General features: G+C 35.5%; 1 protein-coding gene across 3 annotated transcripts in view; it reads right to left on the minus strand.

Annotated features, from left to right (window-relative positions):
- Positions 1–26,252, minus strand: part of LOC118264343 (allatostatin-A receptor) — a 166,350-nt gene that overhangs the window by 58,366 nt on the left and 81,732 nt on the right. For all 3 annotated transcript variants that reach the window (XM_050704890.1, XM_035576819.2, XM_035576820.2), the window contains one exon: positions 1,287–1,384. The gene's annotated coding sequence lies outside the window, so the exon portion shown is untranslated. The remainder of the gene's footprint in view (positions 1–1,286; positions 1,385–26,252) is intronic.

Genomic DNA, 26,252 nt, shown 5'->3' on the forward strand with positions numbered 1-26,252 from the left:
CACATGATTTTTCCACTTCGACGCTCCTTCAAAAATATACTAACGAAGAAAATTATCCACGACACCCCGACACGTTGACTCCGTGACATTTAAACTTATTTCTGATACATAATAAAATACCTATTTCTGTACTACATAAGGGACAGTACAAAAATGTCAATTGCCTATTTATATAAAGGGTGAAGTAGCTTTTTATAGCGATTTCGAGTATTAAAGGGTCTAATTAATATCCATTCATTCGAAACTCGGTTTTATTAATGTCTTATTAAAGTTTACAATCTATTTATTTGTAAAGTGGGTTTGTTTTAAGGTTTATTTTTTGTAAATGTTGGTAAACAATGTATGTACTTATATCAAAAGTTTAAATTAAAAGTTATGATCCGTTAACTATTAATTTCTGCTTTTTTCTAAGGCTGCCCTAAATTTAAACTTAGTGTGCTTTTTCATCAGAGATGTGCTATGTAGCTATGCTAGAAGATGTGACAGCTAAGCTGTGAAACAATGTGACCCTTTGCACTGATACTAAGTTGTGTAGATGTGCAAGGAAGATGCACAGCTTGAGTATTCAAGCACTTAGAAATAACGTAATTAAATTGATTAGATTATTACATAAAAGTGAAACCTTAATTTAATAATCATAATCTAATTAAATACCTACCTATTACAGTTATGCTTCAAAGTAGGTAAATTTTATAAAAGGGTTTAGACACAACATAGACACAATATATAACCTAGAGAAAACCTATACACCTAGACAACCTTTATTAAAATTATTTAAATATACTAAACAACAGCGATCCTAAAATAACTTCACAAACCTGAACCTTTTCGTAAAATGAGGTGACAAAAACGAAATACAGTTAGGTATGAACCCTATTTAAAAACATGATTAATAGTTTTAAAAGGATTTTAAATATTTAAGTATTTAGAAGGATCCGCCCACAATACTTGAGCAGAAATTGTTTGAAGGCGACTTATTAATTAGTGCAAGTCACCACCCACCACCATTTTCAGCCTTTAAAGTCGAGTGTGACTTAATTTTCTAACAATTTATTAATTCAGTCAAGTCTATGCAAATATCTGGTCAGAGCGAAGTTGGGCATTCATGAACCGAACTTTGTTCATTTAATTAAATTTTCAAAATTTATATTGTACGGTATTAAGCTTATATTAAAATTATCTTCGACCGAAATATTTTTTAAGGGACCATTTTTGTATATTTTTTTGGTGCTTGCTTGAATTAATACAAATATAAAATTTAATATTAATTACGTAATATTACTTACTTGTGTACTTAGAACGCCAGAGTTCAAGTGGAAGAAGCAGAGAAGTGAAAAACCATAGATGATTAACGAGGACTCCAATAAGTGTGGAGCTTTTCAACCTGCAACAAAAAAAAGAATACATGTTACGAGAAGATTTTTATTGTAGGAGAACCATACTTCGGCACTAATGTTACCACGTTCTCGGCCTCACAGAAAACCGTCGTGAAACAATGCATGCGTTGGGTTTCGTGGTGTGAGTGAGGTTTCCGGAGACCCAATTACTCTCCTCTCCAACCCTCGATTCCCCAACAACCCTTAAATTCCTTACTTCCAAAAGGCTTGGAACGCACTTGTAACGCCTCTAGTATTTCAGGTGTCCATAGTCGGAGGCGATTGCTTACCATCAGGTGATCCGCCCGGTCGTTAACCGGCCTATAAGATAAAAAAACAGACTAATAAGCCTAACAGTAAACAACATTCAATAAAACAGACATCAACATCCATAGACAAATGACAATCATATAAACTCCATTTCAAAACACGATGCTATCCAGAACTGCATAATAATAATATTCCGCCATAATTTCCCGTCCCGTGGCGCAAGTAGCGCGTATGCTAGCAATCGTAACATTAGTTTCCAGCCAATCAAAACATTGCTCGCGTTCAATTCAGCGGATGATTCATGCAGTCTGTTCATTTTGTAATCACATTTATCTGCTACTGGTGGACTTATTGTTTCCCGTATGATAGTATCATGATGTATGTAATGAGATTTATCGACGGTTAATGTTTATGTGATGTCAATGAGATATGAACACAACTGATGTGCATAAATTTACCAATGTGTATTTTACTAAATGGGTCTATAAAGGTGGTCTGACGATAGGGTTTGCGAGATGGCCAGGATTTCCGGGATTGTCCTGGAATGTTGTGTGCTGTCCCGTATCCAGTAATTTAACCTTGCTGTCCCGGATTAAAAAAGTAATAGTTTTTTTCTGCAAAAATCAAACCAAATATTATAAAGAGCTCACGAGTCGCAATGCGTGAGTTAAGGGGCGGGAAGGGTGAGTTCAAGGTACATACTTAATTCCTACTTTTACAGTTTGGTCACCAAAACTCAGATTTCGTTCGTGTTCTTATAATCCGGTATTATCAGTCCGGATCTGGCAACGCTATCTAAAGTATACGAGACAATGAATGCTTTAAACCAATGAATGGTAAAGAAAAACAGATTTTATTACAAATACGTTAATGTTGAATATAAGTTTAGCGTAAAAGATTAAAAAACACAATACCTAAGTAAGTACGTTAATGTTGTTACCGAAGCACGCGGCCTTGTCGTCTATGAGATATTAGCTATAAACTTTGATATTAACTTTCTTAAAGAATTTCCAAAGAAGCAAGCATAAGGAATATTAAATGTACCGAAGGTGACTGCTGGTAACGACATTCTACAACTTTTTTAGCTTAAGTTTCAAATACTTCGGCTGGCTTTATTAGAAAATATGTAATATCTACTGGAGATGCCATGTTTAGTCATGGTAATATCGGAGTGTCCAACAAGGTGTTGATTTTGACGCTAGAGTTCTAAAATTAACTACTGTTTCTATAAATAACGTTAATTTGCTACTAATCTACACTTTAATATATGAAGCAGATTGTTTGCTTTGCGTTTGTTTGCTTGAATGCGCTAATTATAGAAACCGCTTGTTACATAATATAATATCTGTGCTATTAAGCTGGCCACTTATAATGAGAGAGGAGACTATTTATGAAATATATTCAGTGTGTTTCTGACTATTTAATTTTGTTTAATTCATTTAAATATATAACACCAGTGGTTTGAATTTAACTATTATTTTTGTGTTGGACAGTCCATTATATTGAGAAATATATGTATTAAAGCAACTAACAGACTTCGAAGAATTTCACAAGATTTTACTTTACGCAACGAAAAGAAGATCGTTTACAAATAAATTGACCCAAAATCTTAAATGGAATTTCGCAACGAAACAGATATAGTGAGAGAATAGATGATGTATGTGTAAACATATAGAGAAAGAAAGATAGACAGACAGTTTTATACAGCGTGTCGTTTTAAAACCGAGAAACATGACTGGACTGAGAATCGATGAAAAAATGGCGGGATTTTTTTTTTTGTAAAGTACGGTTTGTAAATGATAACCACGTCTACCATTTCGAATGTTATTTAACTACACTACACTTATTTGATATTATTACCGATTTACTAAAAACCTTTTTTGACGGATTATTTAGAAATACTGCCAAACTTAAATATGTATTATACCTATTGACCAGAAACCTTATTTTAAATGGACTGTGACATGCCCCCGAGTTTTGTTGTAGTTTCAAAACTACAACCTGTATACGTGGTGGCAATGATGTCAGACGATACCAGTCAGAGTGTCGAATTTGTCAGAATTACTCTATACTCGTACTCGTATTGTGTACGTAGATTTGATTATGTCACAGCGAGCCTGCTCGCTTTGATGCTTTGTGTTTCAATATCCTCAATTTTACCAGCCTAGCATCTGATAGGGATTGATTTCGACGTGAAATTTGTGGGATATTTGGCAATTGGAATATATGATTTATTTGTGAATGCATAATTGGTGTAGAAGGTAGGCATTCAAGTCAAAATTATTGTTTTGAGGAAGGCACTTTTGAACGTCAAACGTCATTGTTACGTTTATATAAGTTTAAGTTTCATGTGATTCGTTTGATGATGCATCGTTGTGTATAAGATTTACGATGAAAAACACGAAATCAAACATTTATAATTTTATTTTTTCAAACTGCGAGAAAATTCATACACCATACTACCTCCCATTAAAGCCATGGCAGATACATTTGAAAATTCCCAATGTAATGCAAGAAAAAACCGTCAGTCAGGTACATTTAAAAAAAAGAAGCGACGAACATTTTTTACATTTTTTTGACAAAAGCTCTCCTTTATCACATTGCTTTGTTACCTTTCCAGTAAAATAACCGTGAATATGAATTCTGCACAATACATGCAAAACCTTAAACAAAACAGTGTAAGTACACACACACACACAGACATACACACACATTGATACGAACCCCACTCAATTAAACACACGATCAATCAATTCACTGTCTATTAGTCAAACAAGGGCAAACACGGGCCTTCATTAAAATTTCAGCCTTATTATCTAGATAAAAGAAGTTAATTTAGACTGAAGTGTTCTTATTGGTTATTTTGACAATGTAATCAATTGGATCGGATGACGGTCTATCGCTAAATAATTGGTATTTGAAGCGGTGAAAGCGATAACGATTTGGCTTTCAAAATATATTGAAGACTAATTTATTGTTTTGACAACTCTATATTGAAGGTGCATTGTAAATTGAAGGTTTCGAAAAGATCAAAGACAATGCTATTAAGAGACCTTAAAACAAGATATTTTTTAGTAATCTGCCCAATTTTTGTATAAGTAAGTATATGGGTGTTTTTCCACCGGAGATGTATTATGCTACGTTCCTGTAAATGCGTTTGGCTTCCACCAGTCATATTCATTGGTACACACAGTATAGCACTTATGGAAACGGACTCAGCTATGTTTTTTACTAGAAAGATGCGTGCTATGGATGGCTTCCCTACTATTTATACATCGCATACTCGAGCTGCGCATCTTCCTCGCACAACATAGCTTAGTATAAGCGGAAACGATTACATAGTCTCACAGCTTAGCTCTACCATCTTCGTAGCATGGCTACATTGCAACATCTCTGGTGTAAAAGCACCCTAAGGAGCAATAACACTGGCAGTAAAATATTGTTGAGATATTTTTGTATTTTAAATTGAAAGCAAATTCAGGATGTCTGAAAATAACTACGCTCTGTGTACAGAAGGATTTATAACTGCGAAAGTTTTAAATATTCTTTTTTACAACTCTATTGTTGAGAAAGGCAAAGTCATCCAACATCGGGCTACGAACTAAGTACAGCAATTTATTGTTGTTTTCAATCAACAAACTTACTTCATACTAATATTATAAATGCGAAAGTTTGTAAGTATGCCTGTTTTTGTGTCTAAAGGGATCGGGATGAAATTTGGAACAGGGATATTTATTATGGTCAATTTTTTTAAGCGGGGGGGGGATCATGCTATGTCTTTCTCGCCTAGGGCGAACCGAGAGGGAGTGTCAGACTCTTACTGACTAAAAACTACCCCGTTCCTACTCCTGCTTTTCTGGTAAACCCGCTAGGTAGTCTACAGCTCCGGTAGATTATGGTCTGGAATAACATTAATGCTACGTTTATCCCACGAAAACGTGAGCGACGCCGTGGCAGAAACTGCTAGTAAATAAAAGTCATGTCACTTAAAAGTGACAAGTACCTAACTAGTAAATAAAAGTCATGTCACTTAAAAGTGACAAGTACCTTGTAAAACTTGTATTTTTATCATTACACTAACGTACTCTCTAGTGGCAAGGCAAGCAGAGGATTGTGGAAACGTTCTCACGAGGATTCCCAGTAAAATGAACAGCCAGCATCTCATTAATCATCCTCCTCCCATTAATTACAGATTACGACACTCTCGCAAACATTTTTTTAATGGTGTGACAGACTTTTTAAAATCCATCACTCGACTGCGGCTGGCTAAAGTACTGATAACTGGTAAATGAACCAACTGATTGTATATAGGTAAATTATGTAGATGGGCTTTGCTATTTACACAACAACAACGTCACGCCTTTTTATTCCCGAAGGGGTAGGCAGAGGTGCACATTACGGCATGTAATGCCGCTATACAATGTACACCCACTTTTCACCATTTGTGTTATAAGTTCCATACAATAGGGGGTGAGCCTATTGCCATGTTATTTACACATGTTGAGTTATTTATGAACTGTATAATAGCACCCTTTTACATTATTAGACATTTGGTAAATGTCTTCTTAACATTACAAAATAATCTGATATATGTATAGAGCTGTATTGTATTGTAGCTTATCGTCTCTCAAAAGCTTCCTTCTTTTTCTTTATTTTTAAAAAATCGTTGTCCCACACTAGAATACTCTCCTGTGTCGTGGTTGTGTTTATAAACATACACTTTTACAGGCACATGACACACAGACCCGAAATAAAAATTTGTGGATCACACAAAGAGTTGCTTCGTATGGGAATCCCAGCCACCGTGCCAACCATGCAGTCTAAATCTATTGGCAATGGTAGCCTAAAAGTTGTACCACTGCAAATTAACATCTATTACAACTTCATTTATTCTTATTAAACTTTGAAACTTTAATATCTAGACGGAGGGATCTCAACGATAATTTTTACGCATATCACGCGGGATTTGCGCGGCAAATGGTCCATAGACTGATTCAAAATGGCCGCTGTAATGGCGGTTATGTAAAAGCGCGGCAACTTTACCAACTGTCACTGTCATATGTTCGCTCCCAGATAGTGTTGGGATATATTTAGTGACTATTTTCACATTTAAGTTAAAATTAAGTCTACCGATACCGAAGTCTGTTGTTTTCCCACATTAGCTAGACATAGCAGAAACGTACAAACATCGGTATACTTTCCATCAGAATGATCATTGTAATCAGAATATCCATTAGTACTATTTATTCAACCCGAGTTCGCCCGCTTCTCATGCACGAAGGTGCGCTTTCGAAACCGACTAAAGGCAAGTATCAATGTGACTTTTTCCGCGTTGTATGTATTTTTTTACCAATGAATAATTTATATTAATGCTCAAACCTTCTCCATATGAGAAGAGACCTTTGGTCAACAGTGACCACTATACATTACATAGGTTGTTGATGTGTTCAACCTGAGATTCAAATCCATGACCCACCCACTCAGCCACGTCGTCCAATTATTATTCCAATTACACATTATATAACATAACTCAACATTTATTCAATATTTTCTGCTAGAAAAAAATAAGGACTGATGTAAATACGTACCTAATTTGCTTTCTATGTCAAAGGGCTTGGTGTTGGCGCCAGTGACGTGCTCAGTGAGCCAGCACTTTATATTTAATGTCCTACAAGGCCTGAAGGGGCCGACATACGCCACATTTCTCTTATTCAATAAAATGACATGTCTGTGATAGGTAAGAATTTTTCCAAATTCTATTACCTAGACAACGTGTGGAAGAGCCATGCTTCGGCACGAATGGGCCGACTCGACCGGAGTGATACCACGGCCTTACAGTAAACCGACGTGAAACAACGCTTGCGTTGTGTTTCGTTGTGTGAGTGAGGTTTCCGGAGGCCCCTCCCCAATTTTCCCAAACCCCGATTCCCCAACAACCCTTAAATTCCTAACCCCCAAAAAGCCGGCAACGCACTTGTAACGCCTCTAGTATTTCAAGTGTCCACGGGCGGCGGCGATTGCTTACCAGGTGATGGCTTATCAGGTGATACGTCTGCTTGTTTCATAAAAAAAAATGAAGTCTAGATATTTTCGGAAAAAACAGTCGTACACTATCGTAATAAAAGGATATTAGATTAGCGGTGTGCCGGATATCCTGTTCTCGAAAAAATGGAGGCAATCAAAAGCCTATCGAGCCGTATATCCGGTGTACGGCGGAGGTTCTGTCGAATATTCAAACTAGTGTCGATAGAGAGGACCGAGTGTGTTTAGATAACAGAGGAGATGAACAATATTTTATTTAGGTACTCTTTCAATAACAAATATTATGTATACGCTTTGGAGTTTAGAATACATATTTGCGGTAATATGATTTTACCTAACAAACTACTAGGTGGATTTTATAAAGCAGCCTTTATGTTTCAAATGTTCATTAATGAATAGTTTTATTTTATCTATCTGATATGACGTTATTTTTGGTTACAATTTGTTGGTTGAACAAAAATAAAATGATTAAAAATTTAAAATGTAATCAACTAGTCTATATCTAATTCATACGTATGAAAATTGTATTTTTCACAATCTATACATATAATAAAATCGTAGAAAAGTGCTGTCTGTACATTGAAAATAAAAATAAAAAAAATAGCAGGGGTTATTGTTATGTCGATGTCGAACCCAAAAGTATAATTAACTTTTTTTTTGTCTGTTTGTCTGTGTGTCTGTGCGCGCTAATCTCTGAAACGGCTGATCCGAGTTGGATGCGGTTTTCTATACATATAATAAAATCGTAGAAAAGTGCTGTCTGTACATTGAAAATAAAAATAAAAAAAATAGCAGGGGTTATTGTTATGTCGATGTCGAACCCAAAAGTGTAATTAACTTTTTTTTTGTCTGTTTGTCTGTGTGTCTGTGCGCGCTAATCTCTGAAACGGCTGATCCGAGTTGGATGCGGTTTTCACGAATATATTGTGGTATGCTTCAATTTACATTTAGTGTTCATGTCAATCGGTTCATAAATAAAAAAGTTATGTCAAATTAAAGAATCACGTCGAACACTATTCTATGCTTATACCATTAATATCCGCAACTATTTGACGGATTTGGTTGAAATTTGGTACAGATATAGTTTAGAACCTTAGAAAGGACATAGGATAATTTTGTTTGTAGTGGTCCTGTTGTTTCGTATATTCTAAATAAATTGGTTTCGTTGTACGTTCGGTTTTCTGGTTAAATTATTTAACGTAGGTTTAGTTTGATATCGATTATTAGTAGTTACTGTAGTTAGTTTTTTTAATAAAATTGTAAGTCTAATTAATTAATTAGATAGATTAGATTTAAGTCGTTTCTTTTAAATTATTTAGTTTAAGCTTGGTTATTATAGAATAGAGGATAGGTTGTAATATAGTTTCTTTTTTAATTGTTATAAATTCGTAGCTTTTTTTAGTTTTAAGTTAGTTTTCATCTTAAGTTCGGAAAGATTATAATATTTCTTTAGTTTAAGTCCATTTTTACCCGACTGCGCCAGAAGGAGGGTTATTGAACTATTTTTTCAATGCCCTAAGTGAGTAGGTATACATCTATTAAATTCAAACGCAGAGCTCATTATGTTGATTTTTGAAGAGTTCCCTGGAATATCTTCTACATCTCATTTTTGAAGAGATTCCGCGAGATCGGGAACTATGTGGTTAAAACCAAAAATTTGCCGGAAGTTACTATTCCACGCGAACGAAGTCGCGGGCAAAAGCTAGTAGTCAATATATTTAATATAAATAATAAATAATATTTATACTATAATCATACAAATGATATTTATAGTGTTTAAGCTCCTTTTATATAAAACTTTCTTTTGCCAGCGGCTTCGTCCTTGTTCCCGTAAGATAAAAAATAACCTAGATGTTATTCCAAGCCATAATCTACCCCTGTTTTAAATTTCATCTCGATCCCTTCAGCAGTTTTGACGTGAAGGTGTAATAAAATAAAATATTACTAGGATTCACGAGGCAACTATTAAAACACGGGACACGTAGCGCTAATATTTACAGTGCCAGACATATATATATATATAGAGATGAGCAATAAAGATAAATTCCTGCCCGATCCCAAAAAAATATTACCATCACATTATACATTATAACGAATTTCTTTATTTTCTAAATACATAGAAGTACTTATATGGTTTTATAATGTTGGTCTGACCTTTCCCTGGCCCACGCGAAACAACTGAGCCGATAGGGTCCGAGTTATAATAAGGACTTCATTTATTTATGCCTACTTACCTTGTAATAAGGTTCAGATTTGTAACGAAAATGTTTCATTAAAGCCTGTGTTTTCTCTGGTAATTTCATTCATGTTCTTATTAAAGCGTGTACAAAGGACAATTGACCCGTGAGGTGGGGTCTAAATGGCGTCTCGTGGACGGATTGAGAACCTATTCCTTTCAAAAGAGTTATTTTTAATTAAGAATATTCATTGACTTTCCTACATCCACTCCGCATTTATCATTACTGAAGAACTATAAAATTAATCATGACACTTGAAAAAGATCTTGAAATAATCTTGAACCTCAATGAAACTGTTGTATGGCATCTTCCAGATTCCTAATCAGCAGTTTGTCCTTTACCTTTGCAAAGAGGTGCTTCACAGAAATTGTGAGGACCTGCCTCGCTTGTGCTCAGGTACGCTTCTATACTACTGCGCCCCTGGTACGCCTGGATCCAGTGTCGAGAGCGTATTCAGTGACAGAGTATTGAGAGCGACGACTTTTCAAGTAGCTCTCACAGTTTCCCAGCTAAGAAAGGCTTTTGTTTGAGAAAATCTAGCTTGCAAATTACAGTGATAGGTACTTTCATTAAGATGTTTTATTGAGTAGGTACTAATGTGATTGTAATATAGCCTTTTAAACCAGGTAATACAATAGATTTTGTATTAAACGGATTATTTTCTCTCTAACTCCCAGCCTCCGCGCATTGTTTAGATGTAAGAATTGGTGAAGAATAATAAAACTACTCGAATATATTAAGACTTTTAATTTAACAAAAATACAATGATTGATGAGTTCTCTATTTTATTAAGACTAGTAGATGTAGCTAAGGAGATGAAAAAACCGAGTCGAAGAGGGAAATATGGCACGATTCTCAGTGATTCTACAAAGGAACTTATTGAAAGAAGAAACCTTACTCCTCAACAATCGTTACAAGAAATTAACCATCTTAATAAATTAATTAGAACTTCTATCAGGCATGACGTTAGGAAGAACAACTATAACATCATTAAAGACACTATAGAGAAATATCGCGGCCCAAAAGTGTTCAGAAGAAAGTTGCAAAAAGGAAATGCCCAGATACATAAAATAACAAAGGAGGACGGAACCACAGTAACCGAAAGACCAGCTATACTCAGAGCTGTGGAGGAATTTTATCACAAACTGTACTCCAGTCAGACCGAGGAACTGATACCATCGAACTCTGATCCAAGAGCCAAGCTTATTCGTCATCTCACTGAGGACTTGCCAGACATAAGCATATATGAGATAAAAAATGCTCTGAAGAAAATGAAGTCAGGAAAGACCCCAGGGGAAGATGGAGTTACAAGTGAGCTTTTAAAGTACGGTGGCAAGGCTATACTCAAACAATTACAGGTCCTATTTAACAAAGTTATCCACGAGGGAGTTACTCCGGATGAATGGAAAAACGCCATAGGGACCTTAATTCATAAAAAAGGAGATAAGGCTAAAATCGCAAACTACAGGCCCATATGTATCTTAGGCCACATATATAAACTTTTCACCAAAGTAGTTTGTGCAAGACTTGCCAATCGCCTAGATGCTGCGCAGCCAGTAGAACAGGCTGGGTTCCGGTCCAAATTTTCAACAATTGATCACATCTTCACCATGAGGCAGCTGTTCGAGAAATGTAGGGAGTACAACTTATCGGTGCACGTAGGGTTTGTTGATTATGAGAAGGCATTCGATTCAGTGGAACATTGGGCTGTATTTCATGCACTCAAGCGATCCAACGTGGACGATCGATATGTTCAAGTCATCAAAGACATATACAGCAAGGCTACCCTACAAATAAGCCTGCATAGTTGACAGACCCAATTAAAATGTCTCGTGGTGTAAGACAGGGTGACACCATCTCGCCAAAATTGTTCACATCGGCACTGGAGGATATGTTTCGCACAATAGATTGGTCCAACAAAGGCATAAATATAAACGGAGGAAATTAACACATTTAAGGTTTGCTGACGATATTGCTATTATGGCCACCTCTGTAGAAGATCTTCAAAGTATGCTCGAGGACTTGCAGCAAGCCTCGTGTAAAATCGGCCTAAAAATGAATATCAATAAAACCCAATTTATGACCCAGGACGGTGTGGATCATATTGAGGTAAATGGGCAAAAAATACAGCGAGTTCCACACTACATTTACCTAGGTCAAATGCTCTCCCTCGATAAAAATGCTCAAAAGGAAGAGATAAAGCGGCGGATCAGGCTAGGATGGGCAGCCTTCAATAAACTGGAGGATGTCCTGAAAGGGAAACTGCCTATGAGCCTAAAGCGGAGAGTGTACGACCAATGCGTCCTCCCAGTGATGACGTACGGTTGTGAAACCTGGACCCTCACAGTGGAAGCCATGGAAAAACTTAAGGTGGCACAGCGAGCTATGGAACGAGCTATGTTAGGTGTATCACTGAGAGACAGGATCAGGAACACCGAGATCAGAAGGAGAACAAAACTCACCGACATAGCTCAAAGAGTAGCCTCGCTTAAGTGGAAATGGGCCGGGCACATAAGCCGTAGGGAGGACGGAAGATGGAGCCAAAAGGTGCTTGACTGGAGACCAAGATCGGGCCACAGGAACCGAGGGAAACCGCTAGCTCGCTGGAGCGATGATATCGCGAAAGCCGCAGGTCCGATGTGGAGAAGGAAGGCAAAAGACCGAAGTGTATGGAGTGCATTGGAGGAGGCCTATATCCTGCAGTGGATGTAATGGGCTGTAGAAAGAAGAAGAAGAAGAAGTAGAAATTAATTCAATGTTACAGTGGCTATCATCTTACAAAGCTTTTCTTTCGACCTTTTTTATATTACAATTTTATTCTCTTAGGCAATTCGTATTTAAATTCGAGTGAGCCTTTCAATTAGTTTCACTTTCACTAAAACTATTGCCAACTTTATTCACAAAAGATTCACCAGACACAAAACTATTCTTAGTTCTAAGTGAATATAAATGTTTGCCTCCGATCGAAGTTTTATTGAGTTTTTACCCCTATATATAAACGTGTTGGTAAATAAATAAGTTTTCAATAGAAATGTATTAGTATTCAGTATAAGAGCTGGTGTGAAAATTGAGTGTTACTATTTTTATTGCACGATGAATGAACACCATCTTGCGACGCCGCCGTCCTGTCGAAGTGTCGAGCGTAGAAAAAATGCATAAAATGCGATAGAAATAAGAAACTTTCAGTGAAAAATGTCATCTATTTGTTGTGCATTTATAAAATACGCTGTTCTAAATGGACGGGGTTTTTCAATAAATAATGGTTGAACAATAATGGACACTTTAATATTTAAATGTAACTGAATTTTCACGCAAAGAACTGGGTGGTGTCTGCCAATTACTATAGAATGATAATAACAGAAATATGTAAAGAAGATTGTTTTGTCAGTGGTGTTCTCATTCATTACTTTAAGTTTATCTAAGTAATAAATTAGTTTTAAATGTATTTTATACTTTATAGCACACATACATAAAATATCTTTACATTGTATTTGTAATAGTAATTTAAGTAGAATAGGAGATCTTATCACACACGGTGATTTCTTCCAGACAACCTTTAGATGGAATTTTTAAATGGTCTGGGAATGGGCAGTGCAGCAAATAGATGTCACCACACACACTTAGTGTTTTAATAACGAAATCTATAAATGTTACACTGCCATTTCTTGTTTTTTAGTTAACTAACAATATCTGTAGATTTAAGTAACGGCATATTTGGACAGCAACAAACCTTTTCAACAAAAACTTTCGCAAAAAATACACACAATGAAAAACTCCAAATCAAAACAGTCCGTGAATTGTTTGACATAAATCTCTATTCTATACAACGAGAACAGAAAAAATAAATCTCCTCTCCGTCAAGCAAAGGCTTAGTGTCAACAGCATGTCATGTAGGTACACTAGGGCTTACTAAAATAGTAACAAAAATAAATCTCTACCACATTATATTAATACATATTCTAAAACTAAAAAGTTGTGTTTGAACACGTTGATCTTCGGAACTGCGGGATCGAATTGAATAATTCTTTTTTGTGTTGGATATCCCTTTATTGTGGAAGACTATAAAATGTGACCTAGGCTATAAAACAAGGCAAAACGCTATGACCAATAGGAACAGTGTGTTGAAAATTATAAGAAACACGAAAGTAAGTCTCTCCTTTACGCCTGAACTACTGTACCGATTTGAAAATTTGTGTTGGACAGTCAGTGTGTTGAGGAAAGTTACAAAGCATCACTTTACGACTAGGCAGAATGAATGAATGAATATTATAAAGCTGTCGAGTTTGTCCGTGTGTTTAAAAGCGCTAACCTCCGGAACTGCTGGTTCGAATTGAATAATTATTTTTGTGTTGGATAGTCCCTTTGTCAAGGACGGATATAGGTAAGATAGCACGCTATGATCAAGAGGAGTCGAGCAGCGGCTGAAACTATGCGACAGAAGCCATTACAAAATAAAAATAAAATAAAATTTTCTTTTGGCACTAAGTTATCTCTAAACGTTGCCAAGTCCAGGTTTTGTTTGACTCAAAATGTCTCCCAAAACGTATTGTGCACTGCGATAACTGCAGTGCTACATTTAAAGTGGAAATTGTGTTAATTTATATGCTAATTAGGGACACAACGAGAAATAATGTGGCAGGTGGTTGACACCCACTGCACTCGGTTTGTACAATTGCCAAATGTTGTCGGCAAATCAAAATAAATCATTTACATATAATGTATTTCATTATTTTAAAATATTTCACTCGCGTAAATACACTAACGTAGCCTACGGTATCTTTTTTTTAAGGGGGAAAATCATCCGATAACTTCTGAATGAGTGGAGTATGAGACTCTTACTGACTAGAAACCACCCCATTTCTACTACTGCATTTTGGAGCTGGAGCCCCGGTAAACCCGCTACAGTATCTACAGTAGAATGTGTGGCGTCGCCATGACCGCGCGCGCCGCTTATTAAGTAGAGTCCCGCTGTGACTTGAAACTAGTCGAGCTTTTCTCAATATTTAATGCAACACCAGAGGCGCATTGCCAGCTTTTTGGGCATAGGAATTTAAAAAGATTTGGGAAGAGAAATATGTAATTTTTATCTGTTTCTATTTGAAGCAGTGCGTATTGTTTCAAAAACTTTTATTTACTTGCAAAGTATGTAATGGAATCTTGCAACTAAATTTTGAAGCAGATATCATGACTATAAATGCTTTAGATTAAAAGCTTGTCGCTAGATTTAGGTATACCTTACAATTAAGTAACAATTAAGTTTACCATAGTAAACCAGTAGGTACCTACAAGTTAATATGTGCTAATGGTCATACTAAATTACAAAGCTAGATTTACTGTGACTAATGGGCCGATGTATCATAAGACCTCATTAGTATATATTATATATATGTATATAATAATTAATATGATATCAATAAGATGTTCAATTTGTACTATTAGCATCGTCGTTATTCAATCAAACAAGTTAGGCTGTCATTAACACTGTATGTGTTAATCGTAGGCAGGTTAAAAGTATTTTAATAAAAAGTAATAAAAGACTTGCTTCGTAGCTTCTGCCAGCGGTGGCCTATGTGTTATTCCAGACCATAATTTACATCTGTTCCAAATTTCATCTCGATCTCTTCAGCCGTTTTTATGTGAAAGAGTAACAAACAAACATACAAACTTTGGCATTTATAATATTAGTAAGATATTATTATCGGTTTGGACATCTTTTTTATTTCTGATTCAAATCCTAGTTTTTTTTTTATTAGTAGCTCGAAATGTATAGGTTGTGGCGACACGTCGCACATAGACTATCGACGAGCAAATCAACGGATGACGTCACAAATATCCTGTATCGCACATATTAAGTTTACATGCGAATTAACACGGATAGAAAATCCCAACGAACAACAGTTGGGCAGAAAGCCCGCCAGGCATGATCACCTCGCCTGGTCGGAGGATCCTCCTTTTCTTAGGGAACTTTACTCTCTGTTCCCTAAAAGGTAAAGGTAATTGAGACTTAAGTTGTGGTGGCCATAAAAGTAAATAATATCTGCATGAATTGGTAACTTATAGTAAACTATCGATTGCTAAAACTTAGTTATAAACTAAGTCTCACAGGACTTGTCATACTCTTACAATAAGTATTTTCTAGAACAATAAAAGTATCAAAAGTACAAGCTCTATAAAACCAGTCTTACATGATCTTCCTTTGTATGATCTTTCCACACATCCAACGGCCAGTTTGTACTGGTAATGCATTGCTCAATGCTTAGCCACGTATACACAAGAAAAGTGACCTAAGTCCTACAGGTCTCCAAGGCAAGAGCAATCTTAGGACAATAAAAATAAAGACTTGTTTAGTTTGGAGAATAACTCCGTTAAGCCTGGGGACCATACAGAATGTTTTTCTTTGTTCATAAATACAAACGAAAAGTAAAAGTTACTCTTTAATTAATCGCGTGTTGGAGTTTTCGAGTTTATTTATGAAAGTAAAATATGTAATCTCGGAATGGGACTGTTGAAATGGGTATATATAAAACAAATATATAGAAAGCATTGTTTGTGCACGTGTGCTATTATATATTATACATAAGTATATAGATAGGTATATTGGACCAGAGTAAACCTGTTACCAACCACCGAGAGGTGGACTGCAGCATCCAATGAGCCTTTGGTAACCTAACTACTATATCGAGTTTTTGTATTTTGTTATTATCTCTTTGCTGTAAATGCGTTTGGCTTCCACCCATCATTTTTATTGGTAAGCTATCTTAGCTATAATGGAAACGGGTTCAACTAAGATATGTTTTTTATATGGAAAGATGCGTGCTATGGATACGTATATGGATGTGTGCTATGGTTTCCCTACTATCGGTATATCGTATTATCTTTCTCGAGCAGCTACTTTGCGGTGGCGCATCTTTCTCGTACAGCTACATAGCTAAGTATCAGTGGAAACGGTTACATAATTCCACAGTTTAGCTAGCTAGCATCTTCGTAGTATTGCTACACAGCACATCTCGGGTGGAAAAGCACCCTTAATGATTTCACTTAGTTATGATCGAAATGAATAACGAATCACATTGTAAATCTTTGAATTAATCCATTTTTGATATTAGTTGAATAGAATTTCTGTAAAAAGAGATCTATCCTTCCCAGAGATTTTGATTATTATAATTTCCAAGGTTAATATTTGAGCCCAAATGCTTGCAGGACCACTTATTCTGCCTAAAATCTAGTTATTTTCTCCCTCGGTTAATACTCCCTTTCTAATGCTAATTAATCCACAATTTGTACAGAACACAATGTAGAGAGACCCTTGTCGTCGAGCGTTCCAGTAAAACCTAGCAGTTTTATTCCTTTTACAGCCAACAAAAATCCCTGAGGGTCGAGGGATTCTTACAATACTATTTATTTGCTAAACATTTCACAGAATTCTGGAAAAAAAGTCCTTTAAACTTAAGTTACATTGTTTAAGTGATGTTCTTTTATAAAAGTTAAGCTGTTTTGTGGTTTAATTGAGCTATGTAAAGGTCGTTTTTTGCTTGGACTTTTCCTGTGTAGTTGTTTTTGATTAAAATTGCTGTGTACACCCAATGGAGTGTATTAATTGTTGGCTCGGTGTTGTCGGTCGAATCGCTGTTTATTTCAGTACCCGTACACATAAATGTTTTTACTTTAAATTGCTCTTAATTAAGCGTGAAATCAAATGTAATTGAAAATACAGGGATTCAGCTCTGTTTGCCATTGATATCGAAAAGGATCGGGAGTTAGTTACGCGTGGTCCCAGGTTTGTTATTTATTATTTTATACTTTATTCCACACACACATAAAACACATCTATAATATAAAAATAACTCCAGAACGCACGAACCGATTTCCACGGTTTTGCATCCGCTCAAAAGGTCTCGGACTCCGTGAGATGAGCAAAGGAAATTCGGGAAAATTTTCAAGAGAAAAGCAGGAAAACAGGGAGCATCATTGGGGGTTTGCTAGTTTACTATATAGTTACAGATTTAAGGTAATGTGTAATTGATTTATTTTCTTAATTCCATAGGCCATACTGGCGGCAGTATGGCCTATAAAATTAAGAATATCTCTGAGTGCGGACTCAGAGGCATTAAATGGTTACTTAAACTATTCCTTAGTAACGATTTTGTTCCGAAAACAATTGCTAAAGACTGTTTAAGTAACCATTAAATGACTCTGAATGCAGCAGTTACCACGTGAAGTCGGGTATAAAAAACACATAGACGATTTGGTGTTAACTGTATCAAATCTATACATATAATAAAATCGTAGAAAAGTGCTGTCTGTACATTGAAAATAAAAATAAAAAAAATAGCAGGGGTTATTGTTATGTCGATGTCGAACCCAAAAATGTAATTAACTTTTTTTTGTCTGTTTGTCTGTTTGTCTGTTTGTCTGTTCGTCTGTGCGCGCTAATCTCAGAAACGGCTGATCCGAGTTGGATGCGGTTTTCACGAATATATTGTGGGATGCTTAAATTTACATTTAGTGTTTGTTTCATGTCAATCGGTTCATAAATAAAAAAGTTATGTCAAATTAAAGAATCACGTCGAACACTATTCTATGCTTATACCATTAATCTCCGCCACTATTTGACGGATTTGGTTGAAATTTGGTACAGATATAGTTTAGAACCTTAGAAAGGACATAGGATAGTTTTATTTCAAAAATCAAAAAATAAAAATAGAAATAGATCGCGCTATGGTTTCGTTACATTCATTTGGTTGGGTATCGGCCGAGCGCTTCGGTACTATCGTAGAAAAAGTGTATTATCAGTCGTATGATTATTTGTCTGTAGTGGTCCTGCTGTTTCGTATATTCTAAATAAATTGGTTTCGTTGTATTTGTCAATTAATAAGTTTATTTGTTGGGTTTTTCTGGTTTTCTGGTTAAATTATTTAACGTAGGTTTAGTTTGATATCGATTATTAGTAGTTACTGTAGTTAGTTTTTTAATAAAATTGTAAGTCTAATTTAATAATTAATTAGATAGATTAGATTTAAGTCGTTTCTTTTAAATTATTTAGTTTAAGCTTGGTTATTATAGCATAGAGGATAGGTTGTAATATAATTTCTTTTTTAAATGTTATAAATTCGTAATTCGTAGCTTTCTTTAGTTTTAAGTTAGTTTTCATCTTAAGTTCGGAAAGATTATAATATTTCTTTAGTTTAAGTCCGTTTTTAAACAATTTTTTCAATGCCCTAAGTGAGTATACATCTATTAAATTCAAACGCAGAGCTCATTATGTTGATTTTTGAAGAGTTCCCTGGAATATCTTTTACGTCTCATTTTTGAAGAGATTCCGCGAGATTGGGAACTATGTGGTTAAAACCAAAAATTTGCCGGAAGTCACTATTCCACGCGAACGAAGTCGCGCGCAAAAGCTAGTTATGAATAAATAAAAATTTTAGCACTGTATCTCTTGCTAATATTGGGTATACTATTTTAATATCTACCTACAATTTAAAAATCAAATAAATTACTGGTAATTGCTTGTATTCTTGCCAGTTGCCATCATTTCTAAATTAATTTCTTTATAAATTTAATATTTTCCAGTGAAAGTAAAAGACAAACAAACAAACATATCGTTTAATAACAGCTCGCGCCGTGTTCCCTATAATTGAATAGAAGCCGGCCATTAGGGGCTTCCTACAAATGAAATCTCGTCAGAATTGCTGGTTTTTATTAAATCATTCTTTGGACCTTTTGACTACTTTCAAAGGCATTCTTTGTTTTAACTTGTTTTATTATATTCTACTTAATTATAGATGTGTTTCTGGGTAGAAATTAAGCTATTTGTGTTTCTAAGGCTCGCTTTTCAATCAACATAATTTTTAACTGTAGAATAAGATGTATGGAAGAATTGTCAAATATTAGAAGTTATTACTACGACAACATTTATCTAGAGTTGGAAAAAATAAACCTAAGTGTTTTAAATTATTAATCAAATCAAATTACTAAAGCATTTCTTTCAAATGTATACGGTTTAATGACTATCTAGTAATGGGTTAACTAAATAATTGTTTGATCTTTTTCAGTTCTGTAATTCACGAAAAAGTTAAATAATCTTCTGCTTGTCTGATCCGCTAAATATAAGATAATACATCACCAGAATTCATACCATAAAAGAAAAACAACATAATCTCTCTAGAGAAAACATGAAAATAGACCGTTTCTATACACATATTTATTTTGTAGACTCAATACATAAATGTCAGGTAACACAAGTGACGCAGTAGATTGCCTAATTCCATGAAAAACCCACGTGCTACCCACTGGAACACAACAATATAACAATGTAACAATAACAGCGAAAACGCGACATGTCACAAAAATCTTCCCTCCGGACGAATGTCATAAGAAAAGAAAAAAAAACGAAACACGATTACGCAAAACTTTGTTCTGTGTAAATGTCAGATGACAAACAATCCCAACCCTAGCGCGAGTTGTTCCGTAAATCGAGTACAAAGTATAGTCGATTTAATAACTGGGTCGGGCACATCACTATCGTGTTGGCATATACACACTCAATCAAGTGGGCCTTCCGTCTCGAGGGACTAGTGTTGCACTCCACGAACTTCGATGTGACACGAGTAGACGACCCTTTTCCGAGACCCTTAACTGTCTATGTGTTTGAGTTGGGAACTTAAAAATAATATATAGTTTCCATGTACACAGTAAGTGTTCTGAGAATGAGTTGGAAGAGTTTCATACTTTATTTTGCGACTGTTTGTTTGTTTTTCTCATTGGTAGTAAGTAATTAATATTAATCTGCTGCCTCGTTGATCGAGTGGTTGTAAGTGTGACTGCCAGACAAGGGATCTCGGATTCGATTCCCGGGTCTGGAATTGTGCCCAGTTTATGGCAATAGGTTCACCCCCTATTACATGGGATTGAATAACACAAATGGTGAAAAGTGGGTGTACATTGCATTGCGGCATTACGTGCCGTTATGTGCTCTTCTGCACCACTTTGAGGATAAAAGGCGTGAAGTTGCATAATTCATATTAAGGATGATTTCAAGTTCGTTTACCATCGTGCGTGTCAATGAAGTCTATTTTGCTCTACCATTATCTACCTCAATCCCATAAACTTATACTACATTAGTAATAACACTTCAAATAATTAATTTTATTTAACCAAACGTTCTGGACTTCAGCACCACAGCGAACAAACTGTCGTTCATCATAAAACTCATCTGTTTAACTCGGAATCTTAACCGAAAGTACCTATTGTATCATTTAACGAGTATCTCGACTAGGTCTGTTAACCGAGCCGTTAATTTTTAATTAAGGCTTTCATACAATATCGGAAAACAATGAAAGGTTTATCGTCCATCTCATTAAAACACTTCATTGTGTCTAGACCAGCATTACAATTTGGCTAGATAACGAATCTAGACTGAGATAGAACGGTCGGTAGTAAACTGCTCGTAATACTAATTATAATGAATTAATGAGAGAAGACTGTGGCGTTGGTCAAGTGTCTCAGTTTCAATAAAACTGAGCTGAAAGAAAAGCGGTGTCTTCTGGATATAAAAAAAAATCTTTGTTCTACCAAACAATGTGTTTCGATTGGTACTGGGTACCTTTAGTACGAGTTTCTTTAACGTTTAACAAAATCAAAACGTTTCTGCGTTCGGTGCTCTGATTGGTTCGTTCATTAGCGCCGGCTAATCAAACCGCCTATCGCGCTTTCGTTTCGTTTTCTTCAATGTAAAGCAAACTCGTACTAAGGGTACTGGTGCGCAATAAAATATTATATAGAAACAAAAAGATTTATAAAGATATTGGCTTATTACAAATATTAGCTTCAAGGCTAGAAGTAGGTATTACAATTCTAAGGTCGTCTTCGATTCAAACAGTTCTTATTCATAGAAAAACTATCTAATATAAAAAACAAACTACAGCTTCTTCTATTATTGTCCTTCAATTCCAATTGGCTATCTAAAAAAAATATAAACGTCTACGTATAAAACGATTTATTTATTGATTTGTCTCGCCAACGTCGTCTTGGCTGCGACGTTCTAACAAATGAAGAAAAAATATATAGATTGAAGAGAAACTAGTGCAATGTTGGGAGTTAGGGACCAATGAATGAGACGTGTTTGTCTTATGAATAACTTTAATTGACTATCTTATACGACTAACTTACACTACTTATAGGGGCGAGGTGAGACGGGAGGGAGTGTTCTGACACTCCCTGAAGGAACGGTGTGGTTTTTAGTCAGTAAGAGCAGACTCTACTGTCATGAACAAGCATGTCTGCTAGTTCTTCAGTCAGTATATGCTTGGTGCTACAGCTCCGTCTCTAGCTAACGTGTACCAAATTTTTTTACGAATTCCAAAAAGGACGTCTTTTTAACCTTTATGTATGTATGTATGTTTGTGCGCGATTATCTCGCGTTTGTCTGTACCGATTTTGATGCAGTTTACAGCATAGTATTTTTTAGTTTTAGAAAATAAATGGAGGTTCGCACTTTTAACACACGTTTGTATGGTTTATAAAGTCAGCATAATTAAAAACAGCTAATATCATAATAATATTATTGTCAGCTTTAACACCTGCAGGAAAACAGCTAATATAATAATAATATTATTGTCAGCTTTAACACCTGCGGGAAAAAAGGTGCGGATAGATGGGATTAATAAATAGCAGGGGGGTAATAAATAGCAACTGATCTGCTGTCACGAGTCATGATATTAATACTCTAATTTTGATTGCCATATCATGACCGTGATTACATAATTGACAATTATACCATGATGTCATATCTAGCCAACTCATCTTAGAAAAAAAAAACGATGATTTTACGTAATGTTTATAAACAGCAGAGATAGTGTTTGTTCCCTTCGAGGCCGTCCCTGGAGGCCGGGCGGCCGCAGGACTCCAACACGGCACGTTCTGCTAACTCCTATTTATTTAACCCACGAGCCGCGCACTGTATGTATATTGTCGCTAGAGGGCGCTGCCAACTCAATGTTACTCTCACACGGTTATCATTTCACGCGAAATTGTTGTAAATGGGACTTTTGGACATGAGGTTGTATTTATATGGGTGCTGTGTGTTACTGTAAAAGTGTATCTACGTAGTTAGTATTAAGTTCAAAATTAGAAATGTTGGTTTTACAAACAACTTAGTAATAGCGGCAAGGAACCACTAGATGTAGATCGTTTACAATCGACCAAGCAGGAAGTCAGCTGAGAGAGCTGAGAGCGTCTAGGAGGTAATATAAATATAACTAAGATAATACTAATATTACAAAGTTTCTTACTTCAAATAACTAAAATTCACATTTAACATAACAAACAGAACATAATTAATAAGTAATAATAGTAAGGGGACAGGGACTTATTCCATTGCACTAATTTCTCGGTTATAATATAGCACCCGGTACCCTTAGTACGAGTGTGCTTTACGTTGAACGACAGCGAAACGAGAGCGCGTTTAACGTAAAACTAGTACTAAGGGGATTGGATGAAAAGATTTTCGTGCTTATATAATTCTAAAAACATGATACATTGCCAGAACATCGTTCTACCAATCATAATCTAGTGCACTCAACTAACTAAACAGCTTTGTACCTACCCAATACCGGCAAGTTCTGCTATCTGACACAAAATACTAAACAAACAAATTCGATAAAAAAGACACAAAAATAATAAACTACTAAGATCACGTAAGACGTCTAACTATTTGTTCTAGATTTCGTTCTAGGTGGATCTGATCTGTCTCAAACATGGCGCCAACCTTGTGATTCCCTCGGTTCATCGAAGAAGGCTAATTAGTTCGGAAATGAGTTAGCAGTCTGAGTTTTTAGATGGATTACCTTCCGCGTAAACTTATCCATGTTATTACTGACATGACGTAACGCCATGAAAGTAATCATCTTTCCAAGACAGTCCACCAAAGACTAATAATATTTTAAGAACGGTAGAGACATGCCTCGGCACAAGTTCGAGTGATACCAGTATCTAATTAAGCAAGTCGATGAATATTTTTTAGTTTTTATTTTGTGTATCGAAAGTACAACTTTATGAAAATTTCACGGTGTATGTATTTTTTCTTTGAGCTAAATAATTTTAGTTTAATATAATAAAGGTTGGCCCAAAATTCACGCAAGAAGTAATTTCAATAGAAACACAGGTTTATAATATAGCGTTATGTAATTCCGAAAATAGTATACTGCCAAAAAGTTCATACATTTCTAATGCTACCGTTGGAAATGGGACAGATCTATTCTAGATGCAGCCGAAACCGACCCACGGGTACTTCGATCGAAAGTTAGGAATTCAAAATGTCAAGTTATAGAATAAGTTCACAAATAGCACACATCTTAAAATAAACTCTATTGTTGCAACATTAGGTTCATAATTCGACTTAATATTATATTGCAATGTATTTGCGAAAAATAATGATCGAAATTCAATTGAGTAATTAAGGTTATTGAATTGAAAATCTGATTGAAAAAGAGTTACCTATGGAGTTTCTTGCTTGTTCTTCTCCATATGAATCTACACTTTGGAACGAGCAAATAGAGCAACTAGAAGACTGACCAACAGACAGACATAATTAATAATATTGTATTTGCTTTGACGTTCAAAAGTGCCTTCCTGGTCTATTTGAAATAAATAATTTTAACTTTGTATTTGAAGTACAAAACGTAACAAACTGTACCTTATATATCCATAATTTTATTTCATTTATGATATGTCATATACAATATGTTTGTATAACAATACCCTTTTCTTCGTGTTTTATACAACAACACTACAAAAATTATCTGATTGGTTACATACCTACTTGTCATCAGTTCAACCAATCACATTACCGCATTTGAATACAAACGCCCACAAAACGCGAGAAACTACAAATTCCAATTTTAAAACATTCTTGCTGTCTCACCAATCCGTTAATGTGTTATTTATTGCATAAACTCGGTCGAGGAAATGCATCTCGATATTGAAAACGTTTCGGGGAGCGTGGGAGATAAAATGTGCGAATATTTGGTTCATGTATACAAACAATCAGAGTACTAGTTTAAATTGTTCAACAGTTTTAGAAAGAATAAGAGCTCCCATCAATAAATGTAACAACGCGAATGTAAACGTATGTAAAAAACTATTTGTTTTCATCCATTAACATTCTTCTCTATCATTCGTTTATCGCTGTTTTATAACTACAAACTTGTTTTGCAACCCAACTGCTGAGATACAATTTTTAGGAAACTTTTCTATTTCACATTTTTACCTCTATCACATCGCATGTTGCACATCGACAGCATATTTCCATTTCTATTTCATTTCTATGTCCCTGACAAACCATTCCTTTATAGCAACACAAATACTTACATCAATTTGAAATCATTGAAAGTACTAGCTTCTGCCAGCTTCTATTGTCGTCAGCAGTATTTCCGAAACGATACGATCTTCAACCCTTGAAGAAAAGAGCGTAATCCTTTTTAAAAGGTCAATAAATGGACTACCCAACACAAACATAATTATTCAATTCGGATCAGTAGATCCGGAGATTTGTGTGGTCATATAATAAAAATTAAATTACATTAAACTCTTCAGGTGTTGCAGGTGTCCATGGGCGGCGCTGATCGCTTAACATCAGGTGACCCGTCTGCTCATTTGTCCCTTATTCCATAAAAAAACCAAAACATAATCTACCCCTATTCCAAATTTCATCCCGATCCCTTCAGCCATTTTGACGTGAATGAGTAACAAACATACAAACTCACAACCTTTCGCATTCATAATATTAGTAAGATTTAATATCCTTTCACATCTTCATCCACAAAACGAACTAAGATAACAAATGACTACTAGCATAATATGTTATTCTAGAACACAATGAGTTGTTACAAGAGTCTGAAGCGCTTAGTGCGGTAACAGAACAATTGGGAGAAGACAAACTTGTACATAGCACGCGGTGTAACCATCACTGATTGTATTCCAGAGTTGAAAGTGAATTCACTCCAACTCCGCCTTACTGCAGCTCCTAAACGTTTTATTTGAGTTGCTAATGCGTTCTGTGTGTTAGAACTTAATTGTACACAGCTACACATCCAGTTTACCTTGGTCTCCCTTTGTAAGACCGTCTCGCACATTCGACGGTCATTTTATACTGGTTTTGTATAACTCGTTGTGTACCTCGGTTGTGTGTAAGTGGTGTGTTGGTAAAGTTTAAGGGTTTACACTAAAACGTCACTTAACTTATTTGAGTTAAAATGCGACAGTAATTGTTATATCGTTGAGAAGCTAGACTATTTTCAAGACATGGTCGGGGCTCATAATCATGAAG

The sequence above is a fragment of the Spodoptera frugiperda genome, chromosome 26, assembly GCF_023101765.2.
Source record: "Spodoptera frugiperda isolate SF20-4 chromosome 26, AGI-APGP_CSIRO_Sfru_2.0, whole genome shotgun sequence".
Taxonomy (NCBI): Eukaryota; Metazoa; Arthropoda; class Insecta; order Lepidoptera; family Noctuidae; genus Spodoptera; species Spodoptera frugiperda.